The following is a 15,582-nucleotide window of genomic DNA, read 5'->3' as shown; positions in this document are numbered from 1 at the left end:
ATCAAGGGCCGATAAAAGCCGAGCCGTGCTCAGATGTAAACAGTCTTGATATATTGTCAAGATTACTGGGTCATAATTTATAGGAATGAATATACAGTGTAATATGTACTTTTAAATAAAATGTAAATCCCACTCTGCATTATCATTTTTATGCGTTGATATTGACTCCTTCATTCCCTAGATTACACCGATGGAATGGCGTGTAAATAATTGACATATTGGTGCAATTAATGTTGTGTCACTCAACTAAGTTGCGTGTTTGTTAAACTTGAATTTTTCTGGGCCAGTTGACTGTGCTGTTAGGGGCGCGCAGCTGTGAGCTTGCATCCGGGAGATATTGGGATCAAATCCCACTATCGGCAGTCCTGAAAATGGTTTTCCGTGATTTTCCATTTTTACACCAGGCAAATGCTGGGGCTGTACCCTAATGAAGCCACGGCCGCTTCCTTCTAGCTCCTAGGCCTTTCCTATGCCATAGTCGCCATAAGACCTATCTCTGTCGGTGCGACATAAAGCTACTAGCAAAAAAAATCTTGAAGTCTATTACGACCACAGATTTACTGATCGTTATGTCTTACTGTAAAAACACTTATTCAGCTGAGCTAAACACTGTTAAAATAAGATTAAAATATCCGTACCTGAGAGTGAGTGCAAGTTTCGCAGCTGGGCTGATAGGCTTCTTGTACCGATTGCATGGGGTTTTTCAAAATTTCACTTTTTAAAAGTTAGAGACTGAAAATGGTTTTCCGTGGTTTCCCATTTTCACACCAGGAAAATGCTGGGGCTATACCTTAATTAAGGCCACGGCCGCTTCCTTCCAACTCCTAGGCCTTTCCTATCCCATCGTCGCCATAAGACCTATCTGTGTCGGCGCGACGTAAAGCCCCTAGCAAAAAAAAAAAAAAAAAAGAGAATATAACTAAACACTCAGTCTGAAATACTTCCTGAACTTTGTCTCATCACTTAAAAGATGCCTGTTAATTAAATTGTTATAGCGTCCTTCCTCATAGTGCGATGCAAATATACTGTTGACTTTCCTTCTTTTCGGGCCGAGATACCACATTAACAAGTCTTCTTCTTCTTCTTCTTCCATTCAAATGTCAAGGAAAGACCTGCCACTAACGAAATCGCCCGTGCTCTCGTCCATTTCTGACGGACTGGACTGCGCGACTGGCGGCTGGTGTCGTGTCTACTAAGAAAACACCCGACGTGCCTGTCGCTTGCGGCTGCTGTCGCCAACGTACAGTTACTCCCATAAATATTCGGCCACTGATAAAATCCGCGAAAAAGTGATGACAATAACGCAACCATGAGCAGGATGTGAAACCAAGTGTGTCTAAGTAATGGAACTACATGTGGTTGCTTATGCCGAAGAGGAATCAGGGAGCATTGATTTACATTGTGCTGTAATAGAAACGATATTGCTTACATGGGTGAAATGACACGCCTCAAATATATTCGGTCATCCGAAAGGCCAGGATTGCCGTTGTGTTCATTGACAGAGACAGGGCAGATAGCGTTGCAAAACTTTCAGTCCAGAAATGCGGTGCCGCAAGACACGTCGTGCCGAAGTCATTCGCTGCAGTGTTGCGGACAGGTATCAAATAGGGCGCAAAAGACAACACAGTACCACGTTTGAAGAACGCCAACTCGTGATATTCCATCATGCTCGAGGTAAATCGCATAGAAAGATATTGCAGATGCTTAACATAGCAGAATACTAGTTGGAGACATAATCAGACGATTCCAAAACGAAGTTCCTCACACAGGCAGACCAAGAAGGCTGTCAGAACGACTGGAGCGGTTTGTGCTTCGGAATGGGGAACGAAATCCAAAAATTAGTGCTCAGAAAGTGGTAGCAGCTATTTTAGAGGAGTGTAGAAAGAAAGTGAGTACGGAAACCGTGCGAAGAGCACTACGAAGGAATGAGTTACTTGGGAGAAGAGCTAGGAGGAATCCATTCATTAGCGCGGTATACGAAAAGAAGCAGTTAGAGTTCGCGAAACCTACGTAAGCAAACCCAGTGCTTGGTGAGAGGATGTGTTATTTGTTGATGAGTCAAAGTTCAACGTGTTTGGGTCCGATGGAAAGCAATTGGTGTGGCGGAAACGTCACGAGGAACTGAAAACAAGCAATTTACAAGCAACGGTAAAACATGGTGGAGGAAGTGAAATGGTGAGGGGATGTGTTGCATCGAACGGGGTTGGTGCACTGAGTTTCACTTGAACATATTTTGACAAAAGAGGGCTATTTGGCTATCCTCAAAAACAATTTGCGACAATCTGCGGAACAACTTGGTATACAGCATACTTTCAAATTCTACCAAGATAACGACCCCAAGCACAAGTGGTAACTTGTCAGGGAGTGGATGCTGTACAACTGCCCGAAGATTTTGGAGATTCCACCACAATCACCCGACCTGAACCCCATCGAGAATGTGTGGAGTCAAATGAAGGCAGCTCTGCAATTCCGGCCGACAAGTTCCCTCACAGACTTGAAGAGTAGACTGCCACAAGAATGGGCGGCATTAAGCCCTGATTATATCAAAAAAGTTATCACCAGTATGCCGAATCGACTGTAAGAGGTCATAAAACATAAAGATGGACCTACAAAGTACTGAATGTGTAACAGGGTTGTGAATTATGCGAGTTTATGTTGCTTTTTTGTACAGTGACCGAATATTTTTGAGGCGGCACGGGTATTATTGCTTTTATTTAAATGTACGACAGATGGCGTACTAATGACTGCCAGAAGAGTTTGACTTACATTACAGTGTGTCTATAACGTTATGTTTTCCTACATGTTTCGTTGTATTATCATTATAGTGTAAGAATAATTATCCAATAAAAGTGTTTAAAAAATTAGTGACCGAATATTTATGAGAGTAACTGTATATGGCGACCCCAGTCGTTGCGGCTGTGGCCGCCGTGGCGACTATAGTCGCACCTTGGAAAACGCACCTTAACTGAACCTTTGACGTGCGATGCTCAACTGCAACTAGCGTAAGTCACCTTACGCTTTATTTTCTTAGGAAAGCATGAAACTGAATGTGAAGCAGGAAACTGGCCTACTCGAGCATAATCGGAACTAGAACACCACCACAAGGATATGGATAAATCGCACGACCCTACTACACGCCACTGGAAATTTGACTTTCAAACTTCCGTGTGCCCCAACACCTCCTAGATATATAATCTAGGATATGTTGGTGTGCCCTCGCTTCGCTGATAGCGCCATTCTTTCACTGGTGGAGCTCAGGAGGCTAATTGACTCTCAAGGAGCAGGCTTGGCTTCCTTATCTGTAAGGTGCGACTCGACTCACATGCCACGTTCAGTCGACACGTCTCCTGAACACGTGTTACGTTGTTCGTGTGACTAGCTAAGCATTTCACGCAGCGACTAGACATGTGCCAATGTTTGTTGTCGACGTACACAGAGGAACAGGCGTACTGGAGTTAGGCTGGTTGCCAAGAGAATGGTAAAGGTAGCCACGAATAAAGAACAATACTTTTATTTTCGTTAAACAACACAGTTGTACTTGACAAAGTCCGTCACACATTAAAATGATTGAAACTTGAAACTCTTATGTTCGTGTTAAAACATTGACTTCTCACTCTATATTAGTTATGAAAGCTATGGTCTACAAATTTTTGAGTGGTCTTAAAGCTTATAGGGTTACCATTACTGTTTATAATTGTAATGGGTGTTAACATGAGGGGCTGCGCAAGGAACTCACAAAGGTACAAGAAGGTACTGTTTATAGACATTTTGATTTGAGAAAAGTATGTGAGAGTAAAAAACGACGTGATGCATTAAATGAGTAGTTGAAATATTGGAGATTTATAATGCATGTTGAGAAAATGTGATGGCAGGAGGAGAGGGAGGAGGAGAGCAAAATTAAGATAATATAAACTCTTCGCTATCAACCAGACTTTTATTAGGTTCTTCTTAAATAGCTTTATTGGTTTGTTTCGGTGTTCTAGAGTAAGATTGTTAAATAATTTGATACTTAGAGTCTTGGAAATAAGTGTTCATACACTGCAGTGTAGAAAAATAAACTGTATTTTTTCCACTATGAAAACAAAAATTCTCATTGAATTTCTAACACATGCATTGTTCAGTAGAACAAGTATTTACCTAATATAATGCAGAAATATAGTGTCAAGTGCTCCTTTTTACTAAGAAATAAGTATTCACGCACTGACTGAAAATAAAACTTATAGCAAAGCCACAACTGGTTTAATACTTCGTATGCATACCCCTTCAATGGATCACACCCTTCTAGTGATCACCTCTTTCAACCTCTTTGGCATGGAATGGACTCATCTTCTTTTAATCTATGACAGGTGGGATGATTTTTATATTAAAAGAGGTTTTGCACCGAAACTGTCAAGTAAGGCAGTGGAAGCCAGGCAGAGGAAAGCGACGTAGAGCAAGTATGCTCTTCCTTCTGATGTGATCCGTCTCTTTGACTGTTGATTGAAGGGAGCAGTACAGTGCTCAAGTAACATTTGTAATTGGGAGCTTCGAGCTCAGCCTGTAAACTTGTTATTTGATTATTCTAGATTGTCTTTCGAGCTCACGAGATAAAATTGTACCTGATTTTGTCATTTTATTGGCAAAGTATAAACTTTGAAAATAAAAAAGGGAGAGATTAAGAAAGGAAATAAAAGTGTCAATTTTAAAGTTTTAAACGAATCTTCTGACTGTTTTATATCCACCCATTCATGCTCGCACCTTTTTTTCACCTTTGTCCACCACCATATTTCCGTAACAGTGATTATTGTTTCAAGTTAAGTAACTGTTCACATAGCACCCAGATTTGGGGCAACTATTAAAGTTGCAACAGCTGTTAAGACATATGATGTGTGCAGTATGTTTTTGTTTTGCTGTATTTCGTATAAAATATTTTGGAATAAATACCATTTGGCGCTCTACTCCGTCGAGTAACAAGTAAATAATCTCCTCTTTAGTTTAAATAATTGCCTCTTTCTGTTCAACAGGTAGGCTGATTTCTGAAGACCTTTCATCATTTTATATAGACATTCTTGCTATCAAGCCTGTTTGGGGCACATGACCGGTAAGGCATGAGAGAATGGACTTATAGGAACGGTTCTTTAAACGTTCTTGCAAATGCTAATTGGACAAATTCATAAACTGCCCTGTATCAATGCAGTAGTGAAAGCTGCGTAGCTGGCACGTTGCTGAAACTCAAGCGAACTCCCATAGGAGAACTTGAGTAACTCAGAAAACCTTACCAAAGATAGCAACCACTACAAGAAACTGCTAATGTTTCGAACCACATACTTCGTAAAGCCAGGTGTGTGACTTACGCCAGATTTGACATAAGCAAGTTCCTTCGCTAGAGACCCGTTTCCTTGTCATCCTAGTTCATGATCTGTTCACTAACGTCACCAATGTTTCCTCACCTAGGCGGCTGCAGTTGAGAAACCGGTCAATGTGGGACTTTTAAATGAAAAGTCACGACCCTATGATTTGAATTGTTCCAAAAGTCCCTTGACTATAATGTTTCCCTCTTTTGAAAGAAACACTTGCCTACCTTTCAGAAAAATCTCATACGAACTCTCCTAGCTTTATGATACCCACGCCATTGTTGGCTTATATTCTGAAATGAGATTAGTGATATCTAAAGGTGTTTCGCAGTCCTCGGAGCTGTTAGATATCGCGAGCACATTCTCACGATGTGTGCCAAACAGGCCGTTGTCCTCCCCCCCTCTTTACTGTTACATGTGGTATGATCGATCAAACCAGAGTTGAAATCTGTACCCAACTGTGTTGACTAGTTCATTCAACCATTGCATGTGTGGATTTCCGAGTATACGATACTATCAGCTTTATGCTCAATAATTCAACCATTGTCAGTTTTAACACATGTACATGGACAAATGCTTAATTTTCTTACGTACTGTATGGCATCAAAAGAACTAGGTTTTTTTTTTAAAATTTCACTGTATGTACTGTATATAATAATGATTACTAAATTCCACCTGTTTCTTTTCATTACCTGAACAGACTTCACATCAGGTGTATAGGGGTTGTTATCAACATAGAAAGTTGTGATCACATTATGAGAACTACGCACCGGTCACACAAGTCCTTACTACTAGTTACAGGTTTCTACTACAGACTGAAACAAAATTGAACGGCCGAATTCAGACCGCTAAATTCAGATACTGACACTAGTCATCAAAGTAACATAGGGCATCTCAGTACAATTCTGTGAGCTACTGAATTCGTTGTTCCTAACCTCTTCATTCGAACAATGGATTTCCCTTGCACTATAGTGAAAAGTTTTTTTCAGAATAACTCTGCTTCTACTTTGTATGCTAAGACGTTTATGGACGGTGATGGCGCCTAGCTGGGAAAACTTCAAAAAGACAAAGACACCTCCGTACAGGCCACGAAGGCCCTTGGAGGAGTGGAAGGTAAAGGCTTCCACCATTGTTAACCGCGGCACATGATGGGGTAGAGTGGTTAGCTCTACGCCCGGCCGCCTTTGTCCCCAGGAATTAGGAAAACTTCAGCGACTCTTATAGTATTTTCACTCTTATTCATAATCATACATCTAAAATTCTTCAGCACCAATCCGTATTCTCTTTCATTTTCTTGATATTGTTCAGCCAAGATCTTCGTCCATATCTTTGTCGGCCATGAAGTATGAGCTTCTGTACACGGCATTTGCTTCCTCGCATGAAATATTCCTTATTCCACAATTTAATCACTGGTAGCGTCCGGCTCCATGGCTAAATGGTTAGCGTGCTGGCCTTTGGTCACAGGGGTCCCGGGAATTTTAACAATCATTGGTTAATTTCGCTGGCACGGGGACTGGGTGTACATGTCCTCGGACACTCCCGGCACTAAAAGTCATACGCCGTTTCATTTCATCACTGGTAGCAGTTCACGAGCCTTTTTTCGTTCTGTCTTTAATACGTCGCTTATACGATTGCTTGGCGTAAGTTTTCAAAACCATACCAAACTTAAGATAAACCCTATGGTGCTACAGGCTCCTGTAGGTCCCAGACCCTGTGGCGTTATGGGCCCCGGTGGGTTCAGACGTATTCACCCTTCAGCTTTCTTCGTCCTCTGGAACTGTGAAATTCGGAGCAATTCCATGTGGACCCTCATTTTAAATGCCATCAAGGTTTCTCGTAGAGGCAGCATTTGGTGATGTACCTCAGAGTGTCATCATTTCAGAAGAGAGTATCTGTCTTGTTGTGCGGCTCCACGGCTAAATGGTTAGCGTGCTGGCCTTTGGTCCAAGCAGTCCCGGTCCGTTCGGGGATTTTAACCTTAATTGGTTAATTCCGTGGCTCGGTGTGTGTGTGTGTATGTGTGTGTGTCGTCTTCAGCATTAGAATCATTGTAGGTAGGGCCCCATCCTCATAGACGCACAGTTGTACGGCGTCAACTTGAAAGACATGCCCAGGACTCTTCGGAGGCCACACACGATTATTATTATTATTATTATTATTATTATTATTATTATTATTATTATCTTGTTAAAATATGCCCTAGCTGCTTCAGAACAACTGCGGATTTCCAGATTAAAATGTAGCATTCCTCATGTCAATAACCTGACCATTAAGTTGTAACGAAATCTCCCGTTACATCCGAAGGCCGAAGACCATGAATTTCATATTCATGGTATTGTTGTGAAGGCCCTGTTTAAATTCTGCGACGTGCTGTCTAATAGGGGAGACGTGTTAACAGAGTGGTGCAGTCAATGGCTTCTCACCAAGGCAGCTGCTGTTCGATTCCCGGTCAATGCATGTGGATTAGAGACGTTATTTTATTGTTTAATGCACAAAACATGTTAGTTCATCGCCACGATAAACATAACGTAAATAGCCTCGTCTTTGATTCTTATGATTGAAGACAGTAGGCAGATAAAGAGGATTTCTATATTGCAATAGCAGTTAATATCTTAATTTATCTGTGGGCTGGTCAGTGAATTAATAGCTCAGCTAGTAAAAGGATTGAATAGTGTCAGATACCGTAGTTGACAGTTGACGTTCGAATCCAAGCCTCTGCCTGCCGGATCAGCCGGTATGAAAGTTACTACGCAAATCCCTAAATCTCCCGGAATTACACACAGGTCCAAAATACAACACTGCCACATGTTAAAATTGGTGTGAATATCTGAAACACAACTGACTAGAGAATTAGATTAAAATCGCCCTCTGTGTGGTTTTCCATTGTTTACCCGTTAAGTAAATAGTAGGATATCCGAAACTTACCATAGTAGATCAATTATAAATACTTACATCGGTAAACACTCTTATATCTCGAGCACTAATTATACAGGACCGTTGACTGCAATGTCCGAAGCCTTTTTCTTGAAACAACTACGATTTCTCTCGCTCTCTCTCTCTCTCTCTCTCTCTCTCTCTCTCTCTGATCAAAATTATGTGTTCAGCTTCATCACATAACCTAATAATATAATATTTATGATTAGACGTCCGACTGTACATGTTGTTGCTGGTTGATATATAAGCACGAAGGATCTGCAATTCCTGTGCCAACTACGGTCATGTGATTTCTGTATTATTTTCTAATCGCAGTATTTTTGTGCATTAAATCTCTAACTTGCTTGGGAGGAGCTGCTTTGGCTTGTAAATTATCCTTTCGTATCATGGATACCGAAAGCTTCTAAAAACTAACTTTCTTCAGAATATCCCAGTTATTTCTGGGACCGTTGGAGCCAGCTGATTCATTTAGGGTTCTGGCCAGATGTCCTTGACACCTCGTGATTTTTCAGGTGAATAGTCCAACCCAGGATCGACAAAATAGAACCTCAGCCGTCCAGTTGGAGACCTGGCAGCTAAGCCACATCGGGTTTGTATACAAATGCATATTTTGTCTGCCGATATGAAGGCCCCCAAAACAGACAAGGAAGTGCGTTTGAAAGTGAAATTGGGCGAATTATTAGGTCTAATGGTGCATACATATGCATATTTGTATATATTTGAGATTAGTGCATACATTTCAATTTTGAGATTTTAATGCATATTTTAACGTGTTTTACAAGCAGTCTTCAAGAAAATGTTAAGTAATTAATGCCGCGAACTTTTCCGGCGATGAAACGGTTGAAAGGAAACTGACATCTATCAAGATACACTTACAAATCAACCAGAATCAATCAAGAAGCTAGAAACACGTGGGTTGCGTCTTGGCGATTCGCTGGACATTATGGAGAACGCGAATCGTGAACTGGAAGGTTTCCCAGGAAACCTCGGACTCCGTCTGCAAACAAAATATCGTGATATCCTTAAACTAAATCCAGGCTACGACTTCATGATAGCTATAAACAAATATTTGACTGGTACCTGATAATGTGTATCTACGAGAATGTTTTAACACATACACTCGCTCCCGAATTCAAGTACTGTCCTGTCACATCCGTAGCTGCAGAGATATCATTTTTTGCAATGCATCTAGTTTTAACAGACAAATGTAACAGATTTAAACCAAAATACTTGGAAAAGACTGTTGTAATGTACTGCAAAGCAAATTATGGACAGAAGTAGGGTGTACAGTGTAAAATAAGAGGAATACCTACTGAATGCGTTTCTTCACGTTTGTGTTTTTAACACGGCTTTCTTACAACCTTACTAATTAATTGATCGTGTGTATTAATTATAATCAACATACTGTGTCTTGTTGTTTTAACAGTGACTGCTGATAGATTGATACATCTCACAAACTGTGCACGGATTGTTTGTATCAGTGAAACAGCCACAGCTATAAGTAGTGTGATTTTTTTGTTTCTCAGTCAGTTGTTTATTCATGATTTTATGGATGGAGAGAGAGAGAGAGAGAGAGAGAGAGAGAGAGGGGGGTGGGGGTAAATTAATGTTATATCTTCATTTCATACAGGTGTTTAATAGCATGAAAATAAGTTCATACTAAGATGCATATTTTAACACTTTTTGCAGCATAGTTGCATGCTTATATTGGTAACTTATAGAGCATATAAATCCGGTGTCTACTAATCACTAGAGCCTCGAGGTTTAGGCAGTAATAGGTTTGAATGCAAACCTACTGCAGCGATTAACAAGTATACTCTAACCTGCACAATGGTTCTGATGTGAGATAGCATAAGCATTAGGGGCACGGACTATTAGAACCCGCAGGATGTCTCTCTCTACATTACGTTTGAGGGAGCTAGCTATACGATCCTTCCTACTAGCCAAATTAATTTGCATTCTGGCCTATTACTGCCTAAACATCTGAGCTCTGCGTAATCACTAATCGCGTCCCTCTATCGAAAACTTCTCACTAGGAACGAAATATTTCATTGATTGCTGTTGAAACGCCGTACCGTTGGGATTTAATCCCTATTCACCTGCCATTTACTTCCGTCTCACAACTGATCATGTTCAGGAATATAATTCACTTAAACATATTTTCCTTCTGTATTCTTTGACTTGAAGTAGTTTGTTAAAATGTTTAACCAGTTGCCTGTTTCTTCCGTTTACTTTCTCATAGGCCGCGATGGGTCAGTTACTCGCATTGTTTCCCGGCGAGAAGAGCTGAATATCTACTTGCAAAATATGATTTTCTTCCCAACTTATCCAACACATTAAATCTGTAAAATCCAGCTCCACTTTACTTACGTGTTATTCGTTGGAAGAAAACATAGAGCTCTCGGCTTTTTGTCGCGGATTGCAGAATACTGGAGATGATGTTAACCTGTTAGTAGTATTTACATAGCTTGTAAATTAGATGGAGGAATATTAAGCTTCCGATGCGATTTTTTTTTCATCCAATCCTCGAGTTCATATTATATATTAAACGGCCTTTTACCCTCAGGGTCGCGGGAACTAATGCAGGCACGTTCAGTTAGCATCCGAGAGTGCTCGTATTTGAGGTAGCCGATGGAGCAGTTTGTCTTACTCTCGAACTTTTTTTCAGCTGACAGAATTCTGGTGTCTCCTGTTATCGATATAAGTTGAAAGGACATTTCATGGCAGAAGTTCGTGAATAGGACCAACATTTCGATTCTTTTAGAACTCATACATTGAAAAGTGCGCCTCCCCGAAAAGTAATTTATGTAATTTGTGTGTATTTTTATGAAGATTTCCAAAGAAATTTATAAAAATATTGAAGCCTCATTCTAAGATACGAGTGAGTGTAACACAGACCTAAACTGCAATTTCGCGCAAACTCACTTTTTTCACTTTTTGGTATAGACTACATAGCACGTGGACTGTTATATCTTGCACGCTAATTTATGACTGCTACGTCAACTAAAACTGTACAACTTTAAAGTAATTTCTAAATTGTGCAATTTCTATGACCGTAAAGTTTATTTATTTATTTATTTATTTATTTATTTATTTATTTATTTATTTATTTATTTAACAGTGGTGAAGTTAGGGTTCGTGGTCCTCTTCTACATTTAATCACGTAAATTATAGGATAATAAAATAAATATGATTCTGTAAATCCCAAGATAACTAAGCTGAATAAAATATTTGGAGGATACGTAATGAAACCTCAACAAAAGAAAATAAATCCGAAACATAAAAGTAAAAAGAAAGAGAAAAACAATATTTTGTTTATATTTATGTTCTAAAATCACTTATAAAAACAAGATCAATGAGAAATCAGAGGAGGACAATCATAACCTTCGTTGATTTCAAAAAGGCATATGAATGAACGTTCTGCAGTAGTTTGGAGTGGATCAGAAATCTCTGGCCGTAATTCGACAATCTCTAACAACACCTTTTCTCAAGTCAAATTTATGGGCGAACTCTCAAATCAGTTTGAGATAAAAACGGGTTTGAGGCAAGGGGACAGCCTTTTTCCACTACTCTTTAATTGCATTTTAGAAAAAGTTATTAGGGAATAGAGGTTGAGAATGACTGAAAATGGAATGAAGAATGGGGTAAAGATAGGTTGTGGAAAAAATGCTATGATGTTGGACTCCCTTGCCTTCGCAGACGACTTCGTTTTTATTACAGTCAACCGTCAAACAGCCAAGAAACAAGCTGAAGAACTACAAAATGTTTCAGTCAAAACAGGGTTAAAAATCTCCTTCGAAAAAAACAGCATTCATGGATTCTATAAAAAAAAAGGCGACACGGACAGACTTGTTAAATTGTATGGGGATATCCAGCGTGTGCAAAAAATTAAATACCTGGGAGAAATGCTCACCCCAAATGGAGATGAAAAGGAGGAATTAAAGGAGAGGGTGAGAAAGATACAGTTGGCATTCAGACTATGTTATAACACCTACACTGAAGAAAATGGAAATTGCAACACCCAGAAGGAGTAGTGCTACAGTGCTGCAATTGAACATGCAGGACGAGTGTTCGGTTGTAATTCGATGATTACACTTTCAGGTCCCTCTGACCGCAAGTTTGACAACAATCAATACAGGATGTGCCCACCACGAGCTGCAATACATTGATGAATTCGTCGAGGCATGGAGTCAATAAGGCCCTGGATCGCTTCCTGAGGAATTGTGGCCCATGCTTGCTGCACTGCACGGGTCAGTTGTTCCAGAGTTGTGGGTGGCTGAGGACGGTTGGCCAGTTGTCGACCCATCATGTCCCACACATGCTCAATAGGACTGAGGTCCGCGGATCTGGCGGGCCATTCTAAGGTTGTGATGTCGTGGAGAGCTTCTCTGGAGATGCGTGCAGTGTGAATCCCGGCATTGTCCTGCTGAAACATCCCATTAGCAATGTTCGCCATCAACGTACTGTCGAGCAGTCATAGTGCCCTCAACAAGCACTAATTGTGATTTCACATTAAAGCCAATAGCTCCCCAGACCATAATGCTTGGTGTTGGCCCTGTGTGCCTCTCGACAATAAGATCTGGGCGGCCCCTCTCCCCGGTACGTCGGCGCACACGATTCCGACGATCACTGCGGGCAAGATAGAAGAGCGATTCATCACTAAAGACGACCCTGTGCCATTCGTCGACCCACGTCGATCTTTCTCGACACCAGGCCAGCCTTACGCGTCGCTGTTGTGGGGTCAATGGAACACCTTCTTCAGGGACACGGGCTCGTAAGCCAGCTGCTCGCAGGCTATTACCAACTGTTTGTTGTGTAACGTGGGGTGCCACAGCTAATCGAATTTGCGCTGCTGTTGCATGGGGTTCCATCCGGGCCATCCGAATGATGCGGCGATCCTCTCTCGCAGTTGTCTGTCGCGCTGGGCCTGTGCCAGGCCTACGAGTGTGGGTACCTTCATTTGACCACAGCTGCCATACACGTTGTACCGTTGATGCCTGTCGGCCAACACGTGCAGCGACAGTCCTTAGCGATAATCCAGCCTCTCACAGCCCAATTATCCGAACCCTCTTAAACGGCAACAGTTGTTGATAGCGTGCTCTTGTCTGTCGTCGAGGCATGTTTGACGGGGAACACTTCACTGCACAGACTGCAAGTCAACTACGCTACACCAGAGTCCGTATACTGGAGTTGATTCCTCCGCGACCAATCACGTGGGGAGACCTGTAGCAACAATCCAATGGGTCTGAAACTTTGATCGTTTACATGCCTACATGGCATCGTTCCATATCTTGAAAATCAACACAAACGACCAATGCCTTCATGGTGTTGCAATTTCCATTTTCTGAAGTGTATAAGTCCTTGTCCCTCTCAATTCAGCCAAGTTAAAACATTACTGCACAGTGGTTAGAATGGAGTGCCTTTATGGAGCAGAACCTTGACGAGGATGGCTGACCCAGTCTTTGAAAAAAGTTAAAGAAGATTCTTACGAAAAATCTTAGGCCCAAGAAAGTCGACGAGTGATCCAAACACATTCCGGTTAAGACCGAATTTGGAGCTCTACAAGACAGTAGAAAGAATCACGACTGTGATAAGGAAAAGGAGTTGACGTTTTATGGGCATATCAAAAGAATGAACCCTGAGAGATTGGCCAACAGGATACTTCTTCTGCAGGAAAAGTGGAAAAAACAACCGGGATAGCTTACACAGGTGCACAATGACTTGGCAGAAATAGGTATCAAGGAGGAGTATTTAAAAGAAAGGACATCATTTAGGAAGAATGTTGCGGGAATGATGGATGCGTCTGAAGAGCAACATGCGAAGCCACGAAACATCTCCGTGGAAGAGCGAGCAAGAAGAGTCAAAGACTCAAGAATCTTTCCTGAGAGTGTAAAGAGAAGTGTATCAGTCTGCGTGACAGAAGGAAGATTGTGTAAACGTGTCCCACAGGTGGCCGTATCGATAAATAATAATAATAATAATAATAATAATAATAATAATAATAATAATAATAATAATAATAATAATAATTTTGTTTGCATTTAAATTTAAAATTAATCAGTGAAGTGATAAATATTTATAACATTTAAAAATTCTACAATTTCATATAGCTCTGAATATATAGGAAAAATGTAAAAGTTGGGAGGCCATGACACCAATGCTTCAGTAGAAGTGTGTACCTATGCTATAATGTTTCAGCGAGACCTTGAAAAATTACACAATTTTAAAAAGAAGGTGCTCTTAGAGGAAACGAGGAGTCTTAAATCCAATGAATTGGAATCAGTAAGACTTGGTAAGTAAAATACAACCTGTGACAAAGTTCGGTGAATAGTGCAGTACTGTCAACATAGATGAACAATGTACGACAGTGACCTTACTGTCCTTCGAAATAGTCCCCTGCCATAACTATGCACTGCTGAGATCGGCGATACATGTCCTGGAAACTTTGCAGGAGGGCTTCCTTTTGGATGGTGTTCAAAAGCCTCGTCGCGTTTCTTTGGACGTCAGGAATATCGTCAACTCTCTTTCCTTTCAAAGCGAGTTTGAGTCGTGGGACCTTTTTCTGACGAGGGGATCCCGGAGAACGCCATTCCATGCTTTGCCGTTTCGTTTCAGGGTTGTACCTGAGACACCAGGTTTCATCCTCAGTGACAATACAGTTCAAGAAATTTGGTGCCTGCTTGTGATCATCAGTCAATTGATGTGGCACAAGACGACAACACGTTTTCCTCTTCCCTAACTTCTGGGTAACGATTTGTTGCATGGATTCACGGTTGATCGTCAGTTCATCCACTATCATACGCACAGTTAATCGCCGTTCGTGATTAATGTCCTAATCTTCTCAGTGTTTCGTCACTGACGGCGGTCGCTGGTCCTCCGCTACGGGGGTTGTCAGAAACATTTTCCCGGCCTCCTCGAAAATGGGCGAATCACTCGTTCACACACTTCAAGGACAGTGCTTTATGAGTCAAACAGGTCTTACACGGCGCACACACGATGCTCAACTAGAGGTGGGGACGGAGCGAGTAATACCGATGAGTAATCCGGTTGTAGCGGTAGAGCGCACCACCGATCCCCTCCGCTTACAACTGCGAGTACTCGCGGAGGACCTGAGCACAGTGTAGAGCACAACATACGTACGAAAGTACCTGTATTCAATCTGTGTTGTTTCGAATGTACGTATATATTTCCTACGCTTGTTATGTTTTGTAGATAATGTAAAGTATGTTAGATTATATTTGTGGTGTTAGTGTGATATTTAAACATATTCGTAGATAGTAGTTACATTTTTAGAACATTTAAAGGAATTTAAAGA

This window comes from Anabrus simplex, chromosome 1 (assembly GCF_040414725.1).
Source record: "Anabrus simplex isolate iqAnaSimp1 chromosome 1, ASM4041472v1, whole genome shotgun sequence".
Lineage (NCBI taxonomy): Eukaryota > Metazoa > Arthropoda > Insecta > Orthoptera > Tettigoniidae > Anabrus > Anabrus simplex.
Note: the sequence above shows the minus strand (reverse complement) of the source record.